The sequence below is a fragment of the Numida meleagris genome, chromosome 19, assembly GCF_002078875.1.
Source record: "Numida meleagris isolate 19003 breed g44 Domestic line chromosome 19, NumMel1.0, whole genome shotgun sequence".
Lineage (NCBI taxonomy): Eukaryota > Metazoa > Chordata > Aves > Galliformes > Numididae > Numida > Numida meleagris.
In genome coordinates, this window is record NC_034427.1 from 12,890,981 (window position 1) to 12,913,848 (window position 22,868).

At 41.7% G+C, this 22,868-nt stretch overlaps 1 long non-coding RNA gene across 1 annotated transcript in view; it reads left to right on the forward strand.

Moving 5' to 3' along the window:
- The window catches only part of LOC110408111, a 216,181-nt gene that overhangs the window by 90,772 nt on the left and 102,541 nt on the right, over positions 1 to 22,868 (forward strand). Inside the window, exon 3 of the long non-coding RNA XR_002444167.1 lies at positions 9,132 to 9,240. This is a non-coding gene — a long non-coding RNA (uncharacterized LOC110408111). The remainder of the gene's footprint in view (positions 1 to 9,131; positions 9,241 to 22,868) is intronic.

The following is a 22,868-nucleotide window of genomic DNA, read 5'->3' on the forward strand; positions in this document are numbered from 1 at the left end:
ACTGATCCATGTTTGCCTAACACTTATGGAGACCAACCCGTGGATGTTGGCACAGTGAGGGGTGGTGATGCATTTCAGCAGTGGTGGCAGTGGTCACCTCTGCTGGTGCAGATATTTACAAGTGTAGCATGCAGGCTCTTGTTCATAGCTGGTAAAAATGCACAGCTGAGGGTGATGAATGTTGAACAACAGTGTTCTGTATCTCAGAACTTGCTCTGTCAAATAGTGTTCTTGTGCTCTTTGCATCTGTTGTAGCTTGTATGGAGATAAATAGGAGGCATTACTTTTGGAGCAACCTACATCCATAAAAGAAATTTTCTCTAACAATATAAGCTGTGAAAGATTTCCCTTAAAAAAAAAAAAAATCTAATGCTAACTTTTGTAACATCTGGACTCTTTAGATCTCTCTTCAGACTTCTTGATAATTTTTGATCACTACTGAAAAGAAGAAATTGAGTTGTAGACTTTCACAACTTTCTCCAGTCATGCTGATTCTGTGCTAAAACGTATGCGAGCCTTAGAGTGGATTGTGTGAGTTAACACTGCAAAAGCAGAGCTCCTACACTAAAGTCACAAGTTTGCATTCTGTAACCACCCGGCACCCTGCCCTGCTCAAGAAACTTAAAATCCCTTTAAGCTTTTAAGAATATTTTAACACAGTTTGTAGAAGAACTTGAAGAAAACTTGTTTTCCTTTCCTATGGTGTCATTTTTAGAGGGGAAAGAAAGGTTACTATTCCTTAGACCTTTAGAAATGTCTAAAACAGCAAGATGACTAACTGTCAATTTTTAGCAGGTTATTGATTAGCCAAACAAACAACACAGGAAAAACCCCACTGGTTACAGGTATGTTTAGATCTTATTCCAGTCTGCTTGGATGCAGTTTCCATTATTCCCAGTTATACCTTTTAGACTGCTCAGAATTTTTCCTGTCATTTCTTTACAGCTTTCTATAGCAAACGGTTGCAAGATAGATCTTACCCTTCCTCTTCTGTCAGTCCTGACTGCACTTGGATGTGCTGAAAAACATCCTACAAACATTCCTTTTGTCCTGCAAAACACGCTGCTTGCTGTGGGCAGCCTTGCCCGGCTGTCAGCATCAGTGTGCTGCAGGGCTGAGCTGTCAGTGCCTGGTCTGCTCTGCATACGTAGCCAATGTGGAGTCTTCTGCCCTCCTTACTGAAATGCATTGTGAACCTTCACCTAACTTGCTGAGCTTTCTTAACTTCAGTTCCCTTCCATTTCTAACCATGTCGTATCTTTCAATTATTTTGTAAATTATTCTTATTTTTCCCATTTAAAGATCACAGCGTTGACTGTAATGAATTAAGACAATGAAGTCAAACCATAACGCGCTAATAAAGTAGCTTAGGTGCAAAAAGCTTAAACCTCTGCAGATCAAATTATTCATTTTCTTTCTTTTTTGCTCAGATCTAGTCCCTCCAAAGCAGAGACACCAACAGCTCTGCCATGCTGTTCCCAAAAGGACGGGCTGTGACATAACGCGGCTCCCAGGAGATCTGAGCACAGGAGTAGCAGCTTTGTCTTCCCTCTGACTTGGTGTTGATCGCTTCTCTATTTTAGGGGTAGACGTTATAGATATCAGTCCGTAAATCCTTCCTGAGCTGAAAATAACTGGATTTGCAGTCTCCGTATCCTCTGTGCTGGTCGAACAGCGCTTTCCCCAGTTGTGGGAAGAACCTGGATTGACCAATTTTCCTCTTTTACCCCTCAGCCTCTCCTGTAATGGAGATATCAGACCACTGCAGCAGAGGCAGCAAGGGGCTGTTTGTGTCTGCTGTTGGTTAGCTTGCAATGTGTTAGGAAATAAATGTGGGATGGAGAGCTGCTGTGGCCTCAGAAAGCTCCGTGAGCTGGTGGGGACCTGCAGCCAGGTGGGCTGCTGCCTCTGCTAGGAAGCAGAGCGGTGTTCTCAGGAAACTGGTGTGAGATCCTTCGTATTTGCTTTTTCTTTTTCTTTCTAAGCAGTCTTCTACAGTTTGCTGATTGATCGTCGAAATATACTCCTTTAAACAAAAGCATGCAATGAAGCTTTTGTACTGCTGTTACATCAGTACGTATTGAGTCTACTAGCAGCATTTATTCTCCTTTTTTTTAATATCTATATCATCAATCCAAGCCATGTTCAGTATCATCTCTTGTAGCTTCCTATGCCCATTGATAGTTACGTGGGAGTCAAGATTAGTTCTTTTAAATTATGTAATAGCTTCGCAAAGAGGAGAATAGGTTAGTAATGTGTCATTTGAGATTTTGATAAAAACCTAATGGGAAATTGCTGTGTGAGCCAACTTGAGCGAGCTCGAAACATAATATGAACAAAGATCAGCAAAGCTCCTCAGGTTGCCCAGAAGTATTAAGTGTTTCATTTGTGAAATCCCCAAAGTCTGCCAAGACTTGAAAGCTTGGCATGGTGCAGAAGGTGTGCCTGCGAAGGCAGGGTTAGCACAGATGGAAGCCAGGGAACTGAGAACGCTTTTTTTTTTTGTCCCCATCTGATGAATTTTAAGGCTCCATTTTTGCAGGTGGATTCCAAAATAAGGTAGCAGGTGGTGTATTTAAGGATTTCAAAGCAAACCTGCAGTTTGACTAAAGAAAAGTGATAAAATCCCATAAGGACCTGCATTTGCAGCAAGATCTTCAAGCCACTCCTGATATCCCCATTCCCCCTGCAGAAGTTCTTCACCAGCAAGGCAGTAGCTCTGGTTCCTGTGGATGTGGTCATTCTCAGCACGTGGTCAGCGTCACTTTGGTGTGTGCTTCACAAAATCTGAGCAGCCCATAATGTATCCAGCCCAAGATGTAACTCGTGTTAGGTGGGAAACAAGGCCACCATGAGAAACACAAAGAGACCTGCTTCACATCTAGTTAGATAAGCAATATCAAGAAGAAATGTAGGTTAAGAATGAATGTGCTGAGTTTAAAATGTGTGATGATTGTTTAGAGAAAAAGAATAGACATGGACTCAACACGAACAGTGCTACTGTATAGGAAAAAATAAATTCCAATCGATTGATTACAGTTTTCATAGGTAGAACTGTAGCTTTTCCAGCTACTTTGTGTAGGTGAGCTTTTTCATGTGTGAGAGAACCCCTGAAGTCTAATAGAAACCTTTTAAGTAAATCTTACAAAGCTCTAATCTCTCAAAAGCTCCCATGTTCTTCTCCTCTGTTCTTATTTAATTTTTAATAAGAACAATTCTATGCAGCTCAAAAGCATGGCTCAATTAAGGAATATTCCTACCAGGCATCTTTGAAATCTTGGGAGGTTTTTCTTTTCCTTTTTTTGTATTACCCCTGTGCATCTCAGTTTTGGTTGGCTGGAGTTTAGAGAAGGGGTTTCTCTTTAATTGCGAGCTCTGCTTCACACTGTTATTTACAAGTAGACCAAGTAACTTTCAAAGTCTCATGTTTTATGCTAGAAGGAAACCACCGAACGCATTAGTGCTGCATTCTGAAGTTGCAAAAAGGATCTTTGATGTAATTCCCTAGACATCTGTCCAAAAAGTATCTCTAGGTCATGAGAAGTAATTAAAAAAAAAAAAGTATGAATCAAAATTTCAAGCCCAGGTATTTTATAGTAATCAAATCTTAACTGCTTTGTGGTTCACTTTTATTTTTATAGCGTGTGGCATTCTTCTTGCTGCTCTGGTTAAGCTTGTATCAGCACTTCCATTATAAAATGCTGCTTTCAGGGGTTTATAACTTAACTGCAAGAACTTACAGAGTTTATAGATGGCATTATGACCTGACTGGAAAATCATGTTTGCATAAAATACGTGTCTGCCAATATGCATAGAAATTTTGGAATCTTATTTTCTGCCTTTGGAGCAGATCACAATGGTAGCGTTTCATCAGAATATGCGTTGTTAACGATGAGAGAAGTGCAGGGTGCCTGAAGCATCCTGCACAGCCCTGGGGCAGCCTTCGTCTTCTGGTCTGGAGCTTGCTGAAGGCAGCCCAGCTTCTGGCAGCTGGAACAGGAGGAGATGCAAGGCACAGACTCTTCTCTGTGGTCTTCTTCAGCTTTCTTTTCTCCAGGCTCCACATGGAATGGGCAAGATAATGATCTAGGTGGCTACTGGTTCCTTGTACTTAAGTTCTTATGCAATTTACAGTTGTTTTAATGTAATTGCCAAAATTGAGGTAAATAATTGTTCTCTCTACTAGGAGGGCTGTGGAACTTCCAGTGTGTTGCAGTCTTTCTTCCTACAATTGGACAGAGTTGAGATGGGTTTTTCCTTTCTGTGCAGCTGACGGTCTCGGTGGTTACGTGTCAGCGCTGACCTGATGTCTATAAATGCCTTGATGTGTTAGCCAGAGCATGAAAAACATAAAAACATACGTATTCACCTGTTGCAGAGCAGTTCTGCTCTATAAAAAGGAGGCAATCTACTTTTTATGGTGTTGCAGAAATATTTTCTTTAAAGTGACTTTTTTTTTTTTTGCAAGGAGGGTGAGTCTGAATGGCATTTTCTAACCTGAACTCCACAGAATTCAGAGAGGTGAATGGCTTGTCCCTCTCGGCTCTGTGGTGTGAAGGTATCTGCCCAGGAGTTGATGGGGAAAAGGGCTGTGGGCGCTGATCAGAGCTCAGCAATGCTTGGCCTCTGTTGCTCATCACCACATTGTTTCATGAGGTATTTTGGTTATGTTTCTTTTTCATTATCATTTTCTGCTGTTTGTTGTTGGGTTTTTTTTCCAAAACTTGAAGGTAAATGGCAGAATGCCACAAACTGGAAATTTAATTTTCTGCATTCCATTTTATTGCACACTTGTATCTTAATGAGAAGCAGCTACAGAAATGATCTTCCCAGCCCCCTGAGTTCTTAAGTCAGAATTCTCTTAGCTGTACTTCTGGTATCGAATCTTGTGCAAGTCCTTTGAAGATAATGGCCAGGTATGATGCTCTTCTCTTAGTCATTACACGTAACATAAATACAATGTCCGTCAGGCTTTTTTTTTTTTGACATCTTTAAAGAAAAACGACAAAAGCTAGAGGGCACATAAACGTAGGATGCCTCTGTAGTGCTTTAGGAGGAAAAGTGAATTCCTGAGTCAATGATACTGATAGCCTGGGTACCCCATCATCACCCACCCAGATCCCTCAAAAGCATCTCCTAAGTTGAGAAGGAAGCTTGCCAAGATTTCAGAAGACCCAATCAGGTCTACTCTGACAAATCTTAAAGGCAAAGTCTCTCAAAAGAGGGAGAGCGAAACAGGAGACATTTCGGGGAAGTTTGAATGAAGTAGGTAGATTTTATTTTATTTTTTTTCCTCATCAGAGGGTTTAGGTACTGTAGAAGTTTTTTTTTTTCTTATATGTTTAGTCTCTGCTCTTTAGCCAGTGATGTTTTGGATGTTGCCTGCTAATCACGCTCAACTTGCCAGAGACTCTTGAAGAGAAGATCCTTAAGCTAACTGTGTCAAGAGCTATCTACTCATTGTGCGTGTTAGCCCAAGGCCAGTCCAGTCCTGGAACAGTTGGGAAATCTCCTCTGAGCCAAAGCAGTAGCAGGCATCCCTAGTGCTTGCAGTCTGCGGTGATAGGTGCTATCTTAAGGATACCTCGTGCCCTAAACCTTCGTTTGCCACACGTGCTCAGAGCATCAGACAGTAATAGGTGCCTCAAGGTGAATTTATGGAAGTGAACTGCTTTTAGAAGTTTGGCAGAATTTAACTCCTTCCAATGCCATTTGTAGTGGGTCTCATGATAAGGATTGAAAACTATTCTAAGTAATTTGCAATTAAAAAATAAACTTGCAGCTCTATGGTACCACCCCCTCTATTTTGCTTGCTCTAAAAGAATATTTATGACACCAGGAAAAGGAGCCAGAAGCCTTTCTGTCATTAGTGAATAATGCCGTATGGCTCCCTTGTGGTACAAATGCCAGATTATGCAATGCAGGGTAGTTATTGTCTCTAAATATAGCATTGTTTGGTATAGAAGTGTCATTGGAATAACAAATTTTCTCTTATGGACGTTAATATTATACTTTAATAAGGCCAAAATAACTGCAACAAATCTCAGATTTAGCTAAAGGGCATGCATTGTAAATTCAAGTTTGTTACTCTCACTTTCATAACTCACTGGAACAGTCCACTTGGTGACCCTGATTTACTTATCCTTGTCTTATTAGAAGTAGCACAAATACATTGTAGTATTTTGCACTGAAGTGGCAAAACCTTGTACTTAGCACTGTGTAAAACCTTCCCATTGTTTAATACTTTCTGTCAGACTACCACATTCCTTCCGCATAATGGAAACAGCACCCACAGCTAGTGGGCTGCAAATTGCAGAGCAGTTCATCACTCAGGGCTCTCCAGCATATGATAGTACTGCAAATATTTATATTAGCAGCTTTTGCGCTTGACTATAAAGATTAGAGATCTTACAGGGAGTACTGAAGGAATTACAGCTCCAAGGAGTGGGGGTGCACGCAGAGGATGGATCTTTCCTGTATAAAAAAGCAGCTATCTTTTATTTTGCAGAGAAAGGAGCATCCTCTAAAATTCTTTCCAGCTACAAGAGTCAGTCTCTTTGTGCCCTGTTGTGCATACAGGGCTTTGCTCTGCAATTCACAGTTTGCCTGGAGTCCATGGATTTGTTTGCTAGCTGAAGAGCGGTGGAAGGTGTCCTTGACTTGATCTGATGGAGTTTTAGTGAGGAAGTAAAGGCATCTTCTGTTCCTGGTGTTCTGTGCTCATTGTTTGGTGTTGAGTTTTTTTGTGTGTGGTTTGTTGTCTTTCAATACAGTCAGCATAGTGCTAATATCATCTACTATTATCTGCGCAACTATGAACTCTTTGTTAGGAGGTAACCCACTTTAAAAGAGCACCATGGGTACTGAATTTTATAGTACTTAGAGAAAATCAAGGAGGAAGAGAAGCACATCTGCTATTTCAGTCACATGTGGATAGATTTGACAGAGAGCGAACTGGACTGTGGCCAGCTCTGGAGAGTGGACAGTGCCTTACTTTGTGACAAAATGCTGGTATTCTTGACCATGCTTTTATGGGCTGTATGAAATATATGGATACTTGGTAACTGTCTCTCTTCTAAGACCTACCCGTCTGAGAATGGAAGTGCAGTGATGGGGCCAGTTCAGCAAAGCTTTGCAGCTGAGGATGCCTTAGTGTGCAGTCAGTGCCACTTGGCTGCTGGTGTGTGCTGCTCCCCCACGTTGGCTGCAGCACCGACATAGAGTGGAAGCTTTGAAAATTTCCTTACTGATGTTTCCAAGCTGCTAAACAAATCAGACAGATTGCAAAGGTAATGTGAACCCTTTCTCAGGAAGAAAGCCTGCAAAGGGTATCTTTGTTACAGTAAGGAAGGTTGTCACCCAGAAGAGAGCCCGTGTCCCCTTCTAGTGGTCTGTCTCGAGTGGCGCTGAGATGTGAGAGGCTGTCATGCGTCTGAAGAGGACAGTGCTAAAAAAAAACTTTAACGGGGATTTGAAAACAACTTCCCTTTCTTTGAGGTACTCATACCTCTATCTTCAGAGATCCAAGCGGTAATTTGTGAATGTGACGCTTTATTCATGCAGAATTAATGGTAGATGGAAACCTAGTTCAAATGACCCATTATGACCGTTATGTTGTTGTCTGTGTAATGCCTGTCTCTGAAAGAGCAAAGAGCGTGGGCAGCTGGCAGAGCTTCTGTGCAATTGTGGTTTGGAACTCTCTCTGACTTTACTGTGAACCAAACAGTGTTTGGTCACTTCCTGGGATGCTCCAAGCTGAATGGGTGTGACAACAGAGCGGGGAGAACTCTTTGCTACCTGCAGATCTGAAACTCCCTTTGAATTTTTGACATCATGCTCCTGCTTATTTCTGATAGCCATTCATGACCCATTCGTTAGTGCATGTAACAGTTAGCAGGTGCCACAGGAGCATGAAAAATTTCCACTCTAATAAACACTGTTGTAACTTTCACCCCTTTATGATGTGCAGAAGGATATCTGCATGGGATTGCCAGCTTTTTGTCTGCACAGCCTGACACCCTTCCTAAAACTGTCCTCTCTGTGAGTTACCTCCGGCAGGTCAGGACAGGAACATCCTCCCACATGAACCTGCTGCCTGCCCATCGCGGCTTGGAGAAGCCTTAGGATCAAAGTTAATGTGCTACATTTGAGTCCTGCTCTCTAAAGTGATCGAACGAAATGATCTATTAATAGCATAGGATTTTTGATGATTGGCTTTTTTCTAACATTGAAACAGAGAATATGCTGTCCTTGAGACCAGATGCACCCAAAGTTCATGAAAAATGCAAGCACTTGTGGAGTGGGTTTTTAAAGTAAGGTTTTTAAGATCTGGTTCATCAGATGAGAAGAGTCTCCTAAAATTAGGGGCTGACCATTATAAGATGCAGAAAAAGGAATTCCAGAGGAAATGTACTTTAAAAAACAAAAGATGCAGCCACACCTGGAAATGCAGCTGTGGTGCAGGCAGGAACCTGTGGGTAGAGGAGAGAGCCTTGGCCTCAGTTAGAGGACAGAAAAATAATAATCTTCAAATATCTTACATCATCTTAACCTCCTGTTAGACCTTCCCTGCAGGAGAAGTGCAAAACAACATTAGGAAACATGAGTAGCTAAAACAAAACTACTTTTGATTCTAATGCGCTTGTGTAGTCTGTTGAGAAATGTCTCGTGTTCTCCTCTGGACAGAAAGATAAAGACTCTTTGGAAGATCTTCAGATTTATCAGCACAAAGTCCTGCTCGTACCTTGTTGGACTCGTGTTTATAGGAACAAATAAATTGTAAAACTGACCGTAAAGTTTTTTTGACACATGTGCAATTTAGTGTAGTAGCAGAATTTAGCAGAAAACAGACAAGTATGCAGGTGCATGTGTACCTATGTTAAGATCAAGTAGGAAAGAATCCAGGTATAACATTTCAAAGTATTTTAATTTCTGTAAGGCTCAAAGAAAACGTGACGACTGATAAATCTCGCTTTTTATATCATTTTGTTGCAACTGGAAGACATAAAAATAGCAGGCGAGAATATTAATGCTTGCTGCCAACATCTCGGAACTTTAAGCAACTGTCTTTCATAATTAGACTGTAGCTGTTCCCTGGGAATGGCATCCTGCTCATGTGCTTGTTTCTTCAGCACAGGGTTTGGAGGCAGCTTTGCAGGACATCCCGGGACCAGCGCGGCGCAGCTGGAAGTACCAGCTGGCTGGAAAGCACTCAGCCATGGCCCACTGAGGAACTGAAAGGTATGTTCAATGGGTTCCTGCCGATCTAGCTGCGTTGCATTAAAGATCTGTGGGATGGATGGGAGAGAGTGCTTGCTACCCTTCCAAAGGGGACAAACTAGAAGGGTTGTGATTACAGTGGAAGACAGAATTAGAATTCAAAGTGATGGAAGTAGGGGAAATAAGCTGAAGAGAAGGATGCAGTTCAGGAAAGGCAGATTCAAGGTCCTGTGCCTCAGCAAGAATAATCAGCAGAGCAAGAAGAAGATGGGGAATGTCAGCTTAGTAGCAGGTTCTGTGAGTGAAAGCAATGAGCGTAAGGTGAGCATGAGTCACCAATGCCATCCTCTGGGAAGCAACCAAAAAGAGGGGGAATAGTGCTCCTTGTTGCTGCTCCTGAGTGCATTTTTTGAAAGGTAAGATAAACCATTGCTTTTGGCTTGTGTGACTCATAGTTTGTTTCCATTGGCTACGCTGCTTTCCAAGTCCTCTTACAAGATGAAGTTTGGCTCTGGAACTGGATTTTAATATAATAGCTGATAATTTAATGACCTACAATAACATTTGTAATTACACGCATTAAGAGGAAGGGAACTTCAGCTCATGCTTCTGGGTTTTAGAAGGGCATTAGAGAGCAATAATCTTTGTTAGAGCCATTATGTTCTCATGTTCAGATTGATGCCCAGGGTCTGGGCAGCAGCAGCCCTGGCCAAGTGCAGGGGGCAGCCCAAGCTCCCCCAGCTGCAGCTTGGGCCGCCCAGCCACACCTGGCCTGGTGGGTTTCCCTCCTGTATGTGTGCCTGCTCTCCAGGGCACTTCATGTGTACAACCTCTGAACAGGGCAGAGCTGCCTTTCTCTCATTACCAGGAGCTTGAAGGACCGATGATATGGTGTAAATTGTAAGGGTCTGGATTAGCGTGTCTAGAAGGGTATGCATGGCATTAGATAACAGCATTTCATGACCTGTACGATGGAAAAGCAGGGGCGACTCCGTTATTTTAAGTTCTAATTTAGTGTTCCAAATGAATATGAAGCTATTTTGGAATATCAATATATTTTTTTTTTAATTTAAACAAATCTAATTATACTAAATTAGAGATTTATTTAGCGAACTTGGTAATGTTAAATGCTTAAATATTTTAGATGTCTGAGATAAACATAATAAAATGACTGTTTAATCTACAAATTAATCCAAAAAAATAAATTGCATTTTAATTACATTGATAGTGATCAAGCCCAAGTATGATTGGCATATCCCTTCCCTGAGACAGCCAAAAGGCAGAGAGAAGCAAACTCTGGGCCGGATTCGCTTTCCCCCTTACACCACTATAGAGGTTTTGAATAATTCCCTTTACTATGTACATCTCTGATGTATAATAACCTAGCAGAGTAGAATATGGCCTTGTCACTGAAACTGGTCCAGCACATCCTTACGCTGAAGATGACTGCAGTAATGAAAACCTGTCTTGCAAATGACTCATTGTAAGGAGACTGTGCTGAAGATGTTGAAAATCAGGATGATGCACGTGAAAATGAAATTAATCAATATGAAGATGAGGATCAGCAGTCTATCACGGCAGAACTGTTTGATAATAATGAAACTGAGGAAACAGGCACTGCTAAGGAAACAAATGAAATCGCAAGAAATGTTAGTGATAATAATGAATTAGTAGCTATTTCCAGAAAGAGGAGAGACTGAGTTTGCAGACAAAGAAGGGCGTGCTAGGAAGTTGTGATGCTTGCAACAGTTTTCCATGCCCAGATTTTTTTTTGAAAACTCAGTGATGTAGAAACACACACAAAAATATTCAGGATTATTCGATCTCTGTCTGTAGTTGCTCTGTTTGTGCATGTAAGTAATTATCAGGCTGGGTAATTTCTCATGCAAACGGATGCTTGAGCAGCTCAGCAGATGAATCAGTCCTCGGTGCTGGAGTGGAATCCTGCACGTACTGGCGGGCTCGTTCTGTCACGCCTTTATGTCCCAGAACTTACCAAGACATGTTTTACTAAAGCGTGGTTGTGAATCTGGTACGATGAAAGGGTAGAAAAGTGCCCATCCTTGCTAATGGGTTGAAGTAACGCTGAAAGTTATTAACTGTCGGGTCTGTTCAGTGCATTGGTACCTTCACAAGGGGATGCAGCAGTTCCAGTTACTACCTGTTAGCAGCTGCATTCATAGACTTTTCCTGTTTCCTACAGCAGATTTGTTTTGTGGCATTTCTCAGAAGCTTCACCACATTGGTGCTACTTGATAGCTCTGTTTGAACCCTGGCTTCCAAACAAAGCATCACTTTTGTTTTGACCTTAGCAACCTTTGGTACACACATAGTTAGGGCACCACTGGTTACCATGACTTGGCGCACCCGTTAGGCAGAACCCTTACAGCTCAGGCCCACAAACAGAAAGCCACTTGAGGAGAGTGGAATAGAGACCAAGGCATCCACCAGTGACACCTCTTTGTGGGTTTACAGAACTTTATACGTGTGTTGTGTGATTGTATACTGACTGACACATGGCAATGGCTCCTTGGACACCTGGGATAGATTATTTTTTTAATGCATTGTATAAATCTGAATAAATGTGTATCACAGAAAGCACAGATAAGTGATTGGTGGCAGAGCTCAAGGAGCACTGAATTGAATTTGAGTCCAACTGAAATTCATCTGTTAATCTGAAAGGACTGGGGAAGGGATTTCAGAGGCATAAATCCCAGGAGACTCCCAGGCCCGCTACTCATCACACCAGTTCTCTGCAGCACACGTAATTTTCTGTCCTTTCTGTCTTTCGCAAATAAATTAGATAAAGTGAATTTAATTCATGTGAAATCTGAGATAACAGCTAGGAAAGAACAATTCGGAACTGATTTGAAGACAGATGCAGCAGAAAACGAGCATTTGGAGGACAGCAAAGAAATGGGCAATAAAAGGCTCTGCAGTCTGTTCAGCATCCCCAGCTGCTGCTTCTGTGACTCATTACTGGAGCACCTAAGACCCTCACTGTGTTTAGTATGTGCATTTTTCATTTGCTTTCCAAAGTAGGGAAAGTCCTGATATTTCCATTTAGGAGATGTAAAACAGAGAGAGAAAGTGAGGGCTGGAGTTTTCAGTCACGTAAGCATCTGGTGACACATTGCATGTGTGGAAACTTATGTATTGTATCAAAACTTTTCACATTTCAAAGTCGAATCCAAATCAGTTTTCTGGTCAGTATTCCTTTGTGTCTGGCACAATTAAGTTTACAACTGTACCTGAAAAAGTTAACCCATGTACTTTCAGTTATGTAGGGTAACCAACATTAACTTTCCTAGCTGTGTCCCCAGTAGTTCAGAGCGTGACCTTAGGGGTTACTGGGTGAGACTCATGGCTCTGGCTCAGCGCTCTGAGAGCTCATGCAGCAAGCTTTCTGCAGGAGGAACCATAGTTAAAACTAGCTGGAGCAGAGACAAAAAAGGCTCAAAAATATCTGTGAGAGGACAGAAGTGAATGGAATGTTCTTGCTTATTTTTACACATACGGAGTATCCAGGTGTCTGTGTGCCCATTACGATGTAATCCGCAGACAGTTACCACCTGGAGAAATTTGACATCCTTAGAGAACAGTGACAGATGCATCCGTACGACTGTAAGAATAATTATAATTCACCCATCAGCATGCAGATGTTCTATCAGATATTGACTGGACACACGAACTCAAACAGAGATGCTGGGTGTGCTCCCCAGGCTCGGGTCATGGTCTCTTCTGAATTCAAAGGGCTTTGAAAGAATTTTGTAGCGATTTCAAAATGCAGCAAAATGACTTTGAAGCTCAAGTTTCATTGTCTTTCACTGATGTTTTGGGGGAAACATGTTAGCTATTACTGAGTGTAATTTATGCCACTTTAAGGCCCATTCACACTGCTGCCAAGGAGGCATAAGACGGTCATAGCTCAAATGAGACTCATCTCCTAAATTCTGTCAACTTTTACTTAGACTTAATGATGCCTGTAAAACTGCTGACCATATCAAGTCCCCTTTCAAATCCCGTGTTAGAAATCTATATATGATGATTATTCTTGTATAGAAGAGCTTCTGTAAGTTCCTCTAGAGAGGTTTTGAACTAACTGGATTGGGCTTGTTGTCTGATCTTTCAGTCACTGCATCTGAAAGCTCCTGAAAAAATCAAAAGGTACTCATGCCTATGTAACTGTAATAGAGTAAATGTCTCTGTGTTTTGAATTTTTAAATTCCTTTTAACTGGACTGCGGAGAAACAAAACTGATTGTTTATCAAATCAGGTCTTGGAAAATGCTCTTCCCCTTGAGGTCAAAAAAAAATTCCACTATGGTAAGTTATTTTGGCTTCATGGTTCTTTAAATCTTCTCCAACTTTCTTTTCCTTTGTTCTTTATCCAATACCACAAAAATGTAATAACAGCAAAAGTAGACAATACAGATTAGACAACCTGGATAATATTTAAGCATGTGCTAAAGTATTTTCTTAGTGGGTTTAAGTGCTGTGCTGCAGTATATGTGGCGTTTTCAGTTTTTTGGATGAAATCTGTTTTCTGAACTTGCAAAGAGAATAGAGACCTTAAAGCGGAACAGGATTTCTCAGTGCACAACTTCTTGCTCTCTCCTTGCAATTAGCAAAGTGCCTTCTTAAGTTGCTTAAGATAAATAACAGCCCTGATGGCTATTGCGTGCTTGTGATTCTAGAAATAGGCCAAGCATTTCTTTAAGGAAAAATCAGACATATCAGTTCTGGTTTAGTAAGGAGATACTACCTGACACTGTCCCTGTGAAATCAGTGATATTTCACTTTCAGTGGGAAAATAGTGCTTCAGCAAAGCAGAGATGTTTGTCAAGTGTGTGGCCACTTCTCCTGTTGATGGGGAAGAGAACAAAAACTGTTTCTAAAAAATCCTCACACCCTCGGATTGGTGTTTTTTAATCAGGTGGTTCTCGTTTTGAAATTATCGGTACATACACATTCTTTACTCTTTCACATCTGGATTAAGCTGTGACTTTGTGCAAAGAGCTTCCTTTTTATCTGGCTTATCTGCAAGCTGTTCAGAGCAAATATTTCAGCTCTTACACTAACCAAGGTTAGTGAGAAGGTTAGGAGAGAGGGAACACCTCAGAATTTTCCAAACCACCCAGAAAATCAAAAATCTCTCTCTATTCAGCTCTTTTTGATATCTTTTTTGATTTATTTTCCAAACCTATTTTCCTGTACAAAGACCCGTGTTGCTAACCATTGTGTAGGAGTCTGCCTCGTTCTAACTCTTCCATTTTTGTGCAAACAAACTTATTTTCCCGTGGCGATTACTATGTCAGGATTTGGACTTCAAAACTGTAAAAACAAAACACGAGACTGGGATGCATTATCCTGGGATAAACTGGGATCAGCTGCTCCATGTTTTATGTTGGGATTACATGGAAGGCTTGGTTTGAGCTATATATAAGGTCTAAAGAAGATGCAAAGAAAAAACGTTCATTGGCAGAACAGCATAAGCTGCTATCGTTTCTAATTTTTATTGAGCCCTTTTAACACCTCAGATGACCATTAGGGAAAAACAGACCAAAATATTGCCCACTGTAATAAATGATTTGAGTCAAGTTTCAAGCCCATTATTAAATGAAACTTGAGGTAATCTTCTAAGCTGAGCTTCAGGGCACCTGTGACTTTTAAATGGAACTATTCTGTTTCTAGGGAAATACATACCTTTAAAAATTAAGCTGGAGGCTAAAAGCCTCAAACTATAAATCTCCCTCCAGCTCTCCTCTCTGGGGACATATATAGTATGCAGCCTTCAAGCAGGGCACTTAGCCTATCTTTGGGTGTCTTTTCTCCAGCGTTAAGGTTCTTTTATAAGGCACATCTGGTTATCTCTAGACCTTTATGAGTTCTCAGAATCCCAAATATCTCCGTTTGATATAAGCCGAACTGCTGGCTGTTTGGATGCTCTCTGAACAGCCACCGTGTCTGTTAGGAACTCAAAATGTCAGGCTGCTTTGGTGTTACAAAAATAACTGTTTAGCCCCACATGTATATGCAGTTTGCACACAATTCTGTGTTTTTAACAGAAACTTCTGTAGCAATGGTGTATGAGAGGTCGGTCCAGCGTGGCTTGAAACAGGAAATTTCATTTCTTTTTCTTTGGGATGTATTCCCACACTCAGAGTAAAGGAATAACAGAAGATCCTCCCTGAAACAAATGAGTTTGTCTTCAGAGAAACGTTTAAGTACCGGTAATGGTGCGAAGTTATTGAACCATATAGTGGCTGCTGATTAATTTAGCACTGTCCGTTCTGAACACTTAATACAGGAATCCTGGGTAAAAATAGCTGTGTAATTAATGCGGCCATACAAGGAAGCAAAAATAGGGTCTCACAGGTATACGTGTTAGAATACAAGATGTGCATTTCTACCGTGAGGATGCTCTCCTCATCCTCTTTGTTACGTTGTGCATCTTACTGCTGTGCAGCAGACGAGCGGAGCTCTTCTGGCTGCTGAATCATAAATGTTGCAACAGCTGGCAGTGCCGCAGCCGCATCCCCAGGCAGGCTGGTAACGGCTTGGCTCCAGCTCCTGCCCTGTCTCTGTGTCTCTGTTACTGGCTCTTACTGAGGTAGGCTTATCTAGCTGCTTTAAGTTTACTTCGCAATTTATTTTAATTTTCATATTTAAGTCGATACCGATCGCTTGTATGACGACCCTGCCTAAACTCTTCGATAAAATGTAAACAACAGAAAGGTATATAGAAAGCCAGAATAACTCATTATTGCTGCTTATATGCTCATCAAAATCCTAAGGGGGCTGTGACCTGATTGTAACTTTCCCCTGGAGCCGTACAATAATTTTAGCTGTGAAAGGAAATTTTATGGCATGTAAGATTAGCCCACACTAATGCAAGGTCAAAAATAATAGAATCAATAAGCAAACTCAATACTGTTAACATTTTGAGAAAATTACTACTAGAAAACAATGTCAACAACAGATTGAAGTGGGTCTCCAAAGTTGTCCTATTGATTTCCTTTCAGATTCACGACAATCTAACTCTTTTTCCTTTGCAATATGGTATCCATTTTTTTCTTTTTTATTCTTTGTGTTTTATGGCCTATTATTATTTCAGCTATGAACACTTGTTAATTTACTATTTTAAAATATGGCAAAATGAGTATATTTGAGTTTATATTCCGAAATAGGGGAAAAAAAGCCTCTGATACCATTCAAAAGTGGTTAGAAAGCCTAAGGCTGTTTTAAGGTCTTAATTCGGTTAGTAATGCACCAGCACGAAGTGGGGGAAGAGGAGGGAGGAAACTGAAGGCAACTTTGACACTTGTTTAGAGCTGTCAAAATCAAGTGTACTAAGAATAGGAAAGAAGTAAAATGCCGAACATGTATTTAAGTATTGCATTTCGTATCAGTAATATCTTAGACTAGTAACGCTATCGCAGATTGATTGGGTTATGTCTTTGAAAGGATTAAATTATAATTTAGCTTTAAAATTGAGGCTGTGCAGTCTGGCTTCTTCAGCAGAGATGTGGCAGTCGGGTGTCGGGGTGTGCGCTCCCAGTACAAACATCTGGGCTGCGGGCATAGGAGAAGAGAAGGTTACTCCAGCTCTGCATTTGAGGTGAGTTCAGGGTAGGAGGAGGCAAAACAAAATGTTACCATTGGTCTTAGACATTCATGTAGCCCCTCTTCATGGAGTCCTTTCTGCTGAGGAAAGCACTTGAGCTCACACTTTCCTTTACACACACAAACATAAATGCTTCCCACAACTGAGCCTTATGCTTGTAAAGCAAAATGATGTATTGTTATACGATGATCTCATGGTCGGTGCAAAGGTCTCCTTATGCAAACTGCTCCTCCTGTGTTATTTTGAAGTCTGGGATTGCAGGCTGTGGGTACAAGAGAGCCTAGCTGGACTAGAAGCAATTTCTCCTGCTTTAGGATGAAAGCTCTATTAGATTTTTTCACTAAATATGCTAATCCCTTCTACTAATTCTTCTCCCTTTGGAGAGGACTTGTGTTTTTGAGTTGATGTAGTGAAATCTGCTTTGCAGCTTTGGATCAGTTACTTGATACAGCCACTGTACCAATATTTCCCTTCAGTACATGTGGATGGCTTCCTGCTGAGGTGGCAGCAAGCCACTCTATGAAGGTTGGTTACTGATTGTTTGCAAGCATCCTGAGTCTGCCCTCGGGTAGACCTGCCCTTCTCCATTGACTACAGAGGAAGTGTAGTTTATAAACTCAGTGAGGTTTTGTTTTGCAGATGTTGTTGTGCCTAAACTGGGTACCCAAAATTCAAGTCTGTGCCGGGTTGTATGTCACAGACTTTTTGCTTCCCACAAGTTCAACAGCTTTGCTTATTTCTCTGGTATCTCAGTTTCTTTTCTCCTTCAAATATAATCCTTTCTGGCTTTTGTTTGTAATAACTATACTAATTATTTTCAGGGGCAGATGTATTGTGCAGTCCTGATGTTGCCATTGCTGTAGCAACGTCTGTGTTTGCAACAAAAGCAAGTGCTGCATTCCTTACAAATAAGGCTTAGCTTGTCATAAGGGCAGGCTACCAAAAGTTCATTTGGACAAGATGATGTTCTGCTCGCCTGATGCTACCAGCTGTTCGGACGAGGGATTGGCAGCAGCTCTGTGCGTTGGTCCTTAGCCAACAAATGATGGTGGAGTTTGTGAATCTGATCAAACTTTGACAACAACGCAGAACTTATTTGAAATGCAGTTCTTGTCATTGCTGGAGAGCAAAAAAAAAAAAAAAAGAAAGAAAAAACACCACTGAAGGGAGTTGTCACACAAAAGTGTGTGGTATGAACTCGGGGACCTAAAAAATCAATCATGGCAATTATTTTACTAAATTATTTTAAACTGTAGTGTGTCCAGAAGTCTTTCTGTTAAATGTCTGCTGTCACAGCAACAAGCTGTGCTGTTTCCATCTCTGACCTTTTTCATGTTAAAATGCGTGTCAGTATGTAAAACAGAAGCACTCCATACAGAAGATGACTGTAGCAGTGCTTTGCTTTGCTGCACTGAAGGTCCTGGAGATGCATATTTTGCAGGAAATGAGTATAATGGGACAATTCGCCATTTAGTTAGAGGAAAAAAAATGCCAACAACAAGCAAAGGTTGCTTTTTTTTCAGCATTTGTTTTGTCGTGTTGGTTTCTACTATGATATATTTGAGGGAACAGAATGGAAGACTTAAGTGGCACATGCAGAGAATGGATGACTTGATGATGAAGTGTGAAATGACCATTAAAGCAGTGACCGTTTATCCCTAATACTCTCTTCCGAGCTGAGATCTAAGTGAAATGAGTGTAGTGGTTGCAGCTGAGTACCTGGTGGACAGGAGTCCATATGTCATGGAAATCTGAATCAGCTGGCACAGTTTAACATCAAGAACAGCATTGATTCTGAAGAGGTTGGGTCGGACTAATAATGTTAAGGATGTGAAGAGCCTCAAGGAAGATGTGGGGAAGTAGCTGGGATGTTTTGAAAGTACACCCTAGCATTTCTGTTCCAAATCTGCTCACATATAAATGAGGAATGTCCTGGGAGGTGCCATGCATTCTCTGAACCTGATTTCTCTACTTTCAGATGACAATACAGTGACATTGTGTATGCAGTTCAGAAAACTGCATTCAAATTGCAGCTGCTGTGATCACCAGGTTGTGCCTCACTTTTGCAAACTCTATTTGTACTGCACAAGCCCCAGAGCAAGACCTACTGTGCAGGCTGGACTCAAAGTTGTAGAAGTGCATGCTTAGCTCTTGCAAGTCGCGGCAGATACGTGGGTTGCAGAGGAGCGATGCCAGTGTTCATCAGATACCAATTGGTGCAGTTTGATTTCTGTTTCATTGCTTTGGGGTGAATCTCAGCATACCCACAGTGGAATGTTTTTACAACTAGATTCATGAAGGCATGCCAGAAACTTTATGATGTCTGAGCGAAGATGCTGACTGTGAAATAATTAATGCTATTAATGCTAATACTATTTGTGCTCTGACAAACCTATGGACTTCCATCAGCACAGGTGCTGTGTCATCCTATATTTTGTAAAGAGTGAAGAACGATCCTTCCACATACTCTGCCTTATCTCTTGTAGAAGAACCTGAACTTAGGAACACCTTTGTGTTTCTACATGATTCTCTTTTGTCAGACCTGTTAATACATATGGCTGCTTCATGTACAGGTGACATATGTTTGCCATTTCATGTCACAACTTTGTGAAGTCAGCATTAAATGTAGGTATTGTGGTCATTCTGTGCACTCGTGAGTGTGGCATAGGGCAAGTCCCAGCCCTGATCTCCTTCCTGCCCTGTGTAGTTCTGTCGGGAAGTCTGTCCATTACTGCCTAATCTCATCGTATTTTTCTTAAGTAAATATTTTTCTCGTAATTATAGGGAGGAGGTACATGAACACTGGGCTAGTCACCTGGCTAGATTCCAACTAAGACTCAAAAAGTGAAAAAGAAGCTGTAAGGACTTGCTGTGTCTGAGGTATGGATCTAAATTTGGGTAGTTCAGCCAAGGTGCATGTCCCAGAAAGCAAGTGAGAATGACAATTGTGAAAAAAGGGCAGTAGGCCTGCCAAGTACAGTACAGCTATTCTGGGCTACCTAAACCGCTGCTACTGCGCATACCGAATATCTTCCATAGAAATCAGCCTTGGCCCAAAATAGTGCAAACATAATATGAACCACACAGAAATGCCGTAGTAAGGAGCCATATCCTGAAGATAGGAAATACGCTGAAATGGAAAAGCGCAAAATCAAAACCTGTGGGATTCTGTAGCAGGTCTGTTTTCAGAACCTGTATCTGATGGCTTGACATTGTAAGAACAGCCAATAAGTGTATTACAAATCGTATTAAGTCGTACAGAAACCGGAAGAGAACTGTTTGGAGACTCATTGCATTCCTCCTCCGCTGCCTTTTGCATTGGGCTGCAGGAGAGTCCCAGGCCAGATGTGGATGGTTAGCTCTCCATGCACAATGTAGGGTTCCTAGTATGTGACCAGCCAAAATGAAGTTGTTCCAGTGTAAATCTGCTTCATGGTTGGAAATCAGAAAAACATCTCCTTCGAGAGATTCTAATGCAAGGAAGCAAAGTTTGGTGTTACAGCTTCTTCCTTTTGAGATTAGAGTGATGATTAATGAAGAACAGAATATCATAGTAAGTCACCAGGAAATTATATCCATTCTTTCCCCTTTCCCAATAGGAGTTTGGAATGGAAATTTCTGGAAAAATAACACAGTAATATGTAATTATGAAGACTGATACAGATGATGGCATGCATAGTACTAAATGCTTGCCACCAGCTTCCAGAGTGTTTGTGAATGTGAGAAGAAATGCTGGGGTTCCACATTAGTGCTAACGTGATGTTCAGCACCAAGGAATTTGCTCAGCTTTCCCTTGCTCCATGTTGAAGCGTGGTGCAGAGGCGCTGGCTGCTTGGGGCTGCAGCGTGCCTCGTTCTCTGCAAACGCGGGAGGAAGGGGGAGATGCTGCTTTGCTGGAATCAGCAGGATGAGGGGGAGACTATTTTGTGCTTGTCGTTAGTCATGCAGAAGTAGCCCCTGAAGCAGGCTGGTAGACTGATGTATTTGAAGTAAAACAAAAAGGCCACGTACAGACTTGTGTGTTGTTCTGTGCATGAAATGGGCATTAGTGGGCAGTGTGGCCGTGCCAGCCCCAGTGCATCTGAGAGGTACAAAGGAAACAGGTCCCGGTTCAAGGTAAGTTTTTTTCTTGTTTAACTTTAGATTAGTTTGCTCCATTTAAAATTGTGTATGAAACTGCAGACTGAAAACCTGCTGCCTGACCAGGCTGAGAAGAAAGCAAATACTCAGCATAAGCTTGGTGGACAGAAGCAGAAGGTTAAGGTGCTCTAAGGAAAATGCATGAACATAATCTCAAGAAGGGCGAGGACTGATGGAAAACGTAATGCAAATCTACAGGGGTGATACGGAAAATAAAGCAGGGGCTTAAGAAGAGATGATGGGAGGTTTCTGCTGATTTCTGCTAGTTAAAACTCAGTTATAATAGCCCAAGGAATCAAATGCTTATCAAGGGTGGATGCTCAAAAGCACAATATATCGTATTACGCCAGTACCACAGATGACTGAAGCATTGTGGGAGTGGTTGGGAATGTTGATTTCCCTGAGATGGCCTGAAGTATGGACGGTGCAATGAGCGAGGTACTTATTCAGGATTCGGGAAGCTGGATTTCAGGTCTGCCCCAGATTCCTGTGTGACTCAGTAGCTCTGTCCTCAAGCTCCCAATATGTTCTTTGGGAACTGTAATATTAATATTTTTTAAACAGCATTGTGAGGATAGATACTAAAAGCACTTCTAGCTTTTCTGATGCTGTAAGTACTGAATTTGATGTTTTATGTCTGTATGTGCATCATTTCAATCTTTTCCTAGCCAGAAATACCATCCTCATGGGAACAAAACAGTCTCTGCATTAAACCTGTGCGATCAATAGCTATGTGGGATGACGGAAGGAGATGCTTTTCGGGGTCTGGCTGGAGGAGCTGAAGGTGCTGCTGCTGGGGCAGCTCCACGCAGAGTGCCCTGCGGTGCCCCTGGCCGGGAGCCCCAGCACAACACCTGATGTGCTGCAAGGCAAAGCCAGCGCCTCTGCCCAAACTCTCCTCCCAAACCAGGGAAGCCTGGGTGGATAATTCTGCATTAAAATAGATAAAGAGTTCTTCTATGATCCATCCTGTCAGTTCTGCTCTGGGGGCTGTACCTGCAGCAGTGGGGGGCTGTAATGCTGGTGACTGGCAAACAGGTCCTAAATAAAGAGAGGTGTGTGTGTGCGTGTGAGATAGTGTAGGGGTGTGTGTAATATCATAATGAATATATAGCCATGTGTGCCGTAAAATCTAAACTTAGCAATACATAATGCAAGAGCATGCTTTCTCACTTTATTTCTGTATCTGGAAAGTTTCAGCACTGGCATCGTATCAATATTTATTAATGCATTGTGAACTAGAACCTGTGATTATTACTCATGCTATCTCATACTTCACAAGCTTCAACTCTAAAGAATAAAATCACATCTGCTTTCGCTCTTCCCATATTTTATTCAATGTTTTAACAGCTTTGCCGTAAATATCTCATCCATTACGATTCAGTTGTGACTGTATCAACTTCACATCTCTTGTTTTATTGCTGTCATTATGCTTAAACAACGCGCTGTTAATTCTGTTAACTAACAAGTTCATTGTTCTCAGAGTCAGCAATCTCCGTTTGTCGAGTCCACGGAGTTACTGGTTGTAAATCAGACCTGGGGACTGAGTGAGGCCTCTTCCTTCATTTGGAAAATGGGAATACATTCTTTACAAAGGCTGATGAATAAAAGGCTAATTGTGAACCCAGATAATAGAGCTTGCAGTCTGACTTCGTGAAGGCAAAACAGTGGTATCTGTTCTCTTCAGTTTCTCTGTAAGTCTCTGTGTGCTGCTGCAGTTGGTGGCCAGGAGCCACTGCCCATCCCTCTGCTTTGTGTAGCAGTGATGGGCAGCAGCTCTGCGGGGCTGCACTCCCCGTGCAAGGCAAGGAACGGGCTGGCACGCTGGTGGGAGGGAGACGAGGGAGGGCAGGCCAGGTGTGTCAGAGTGGGCCTGGGCCGCA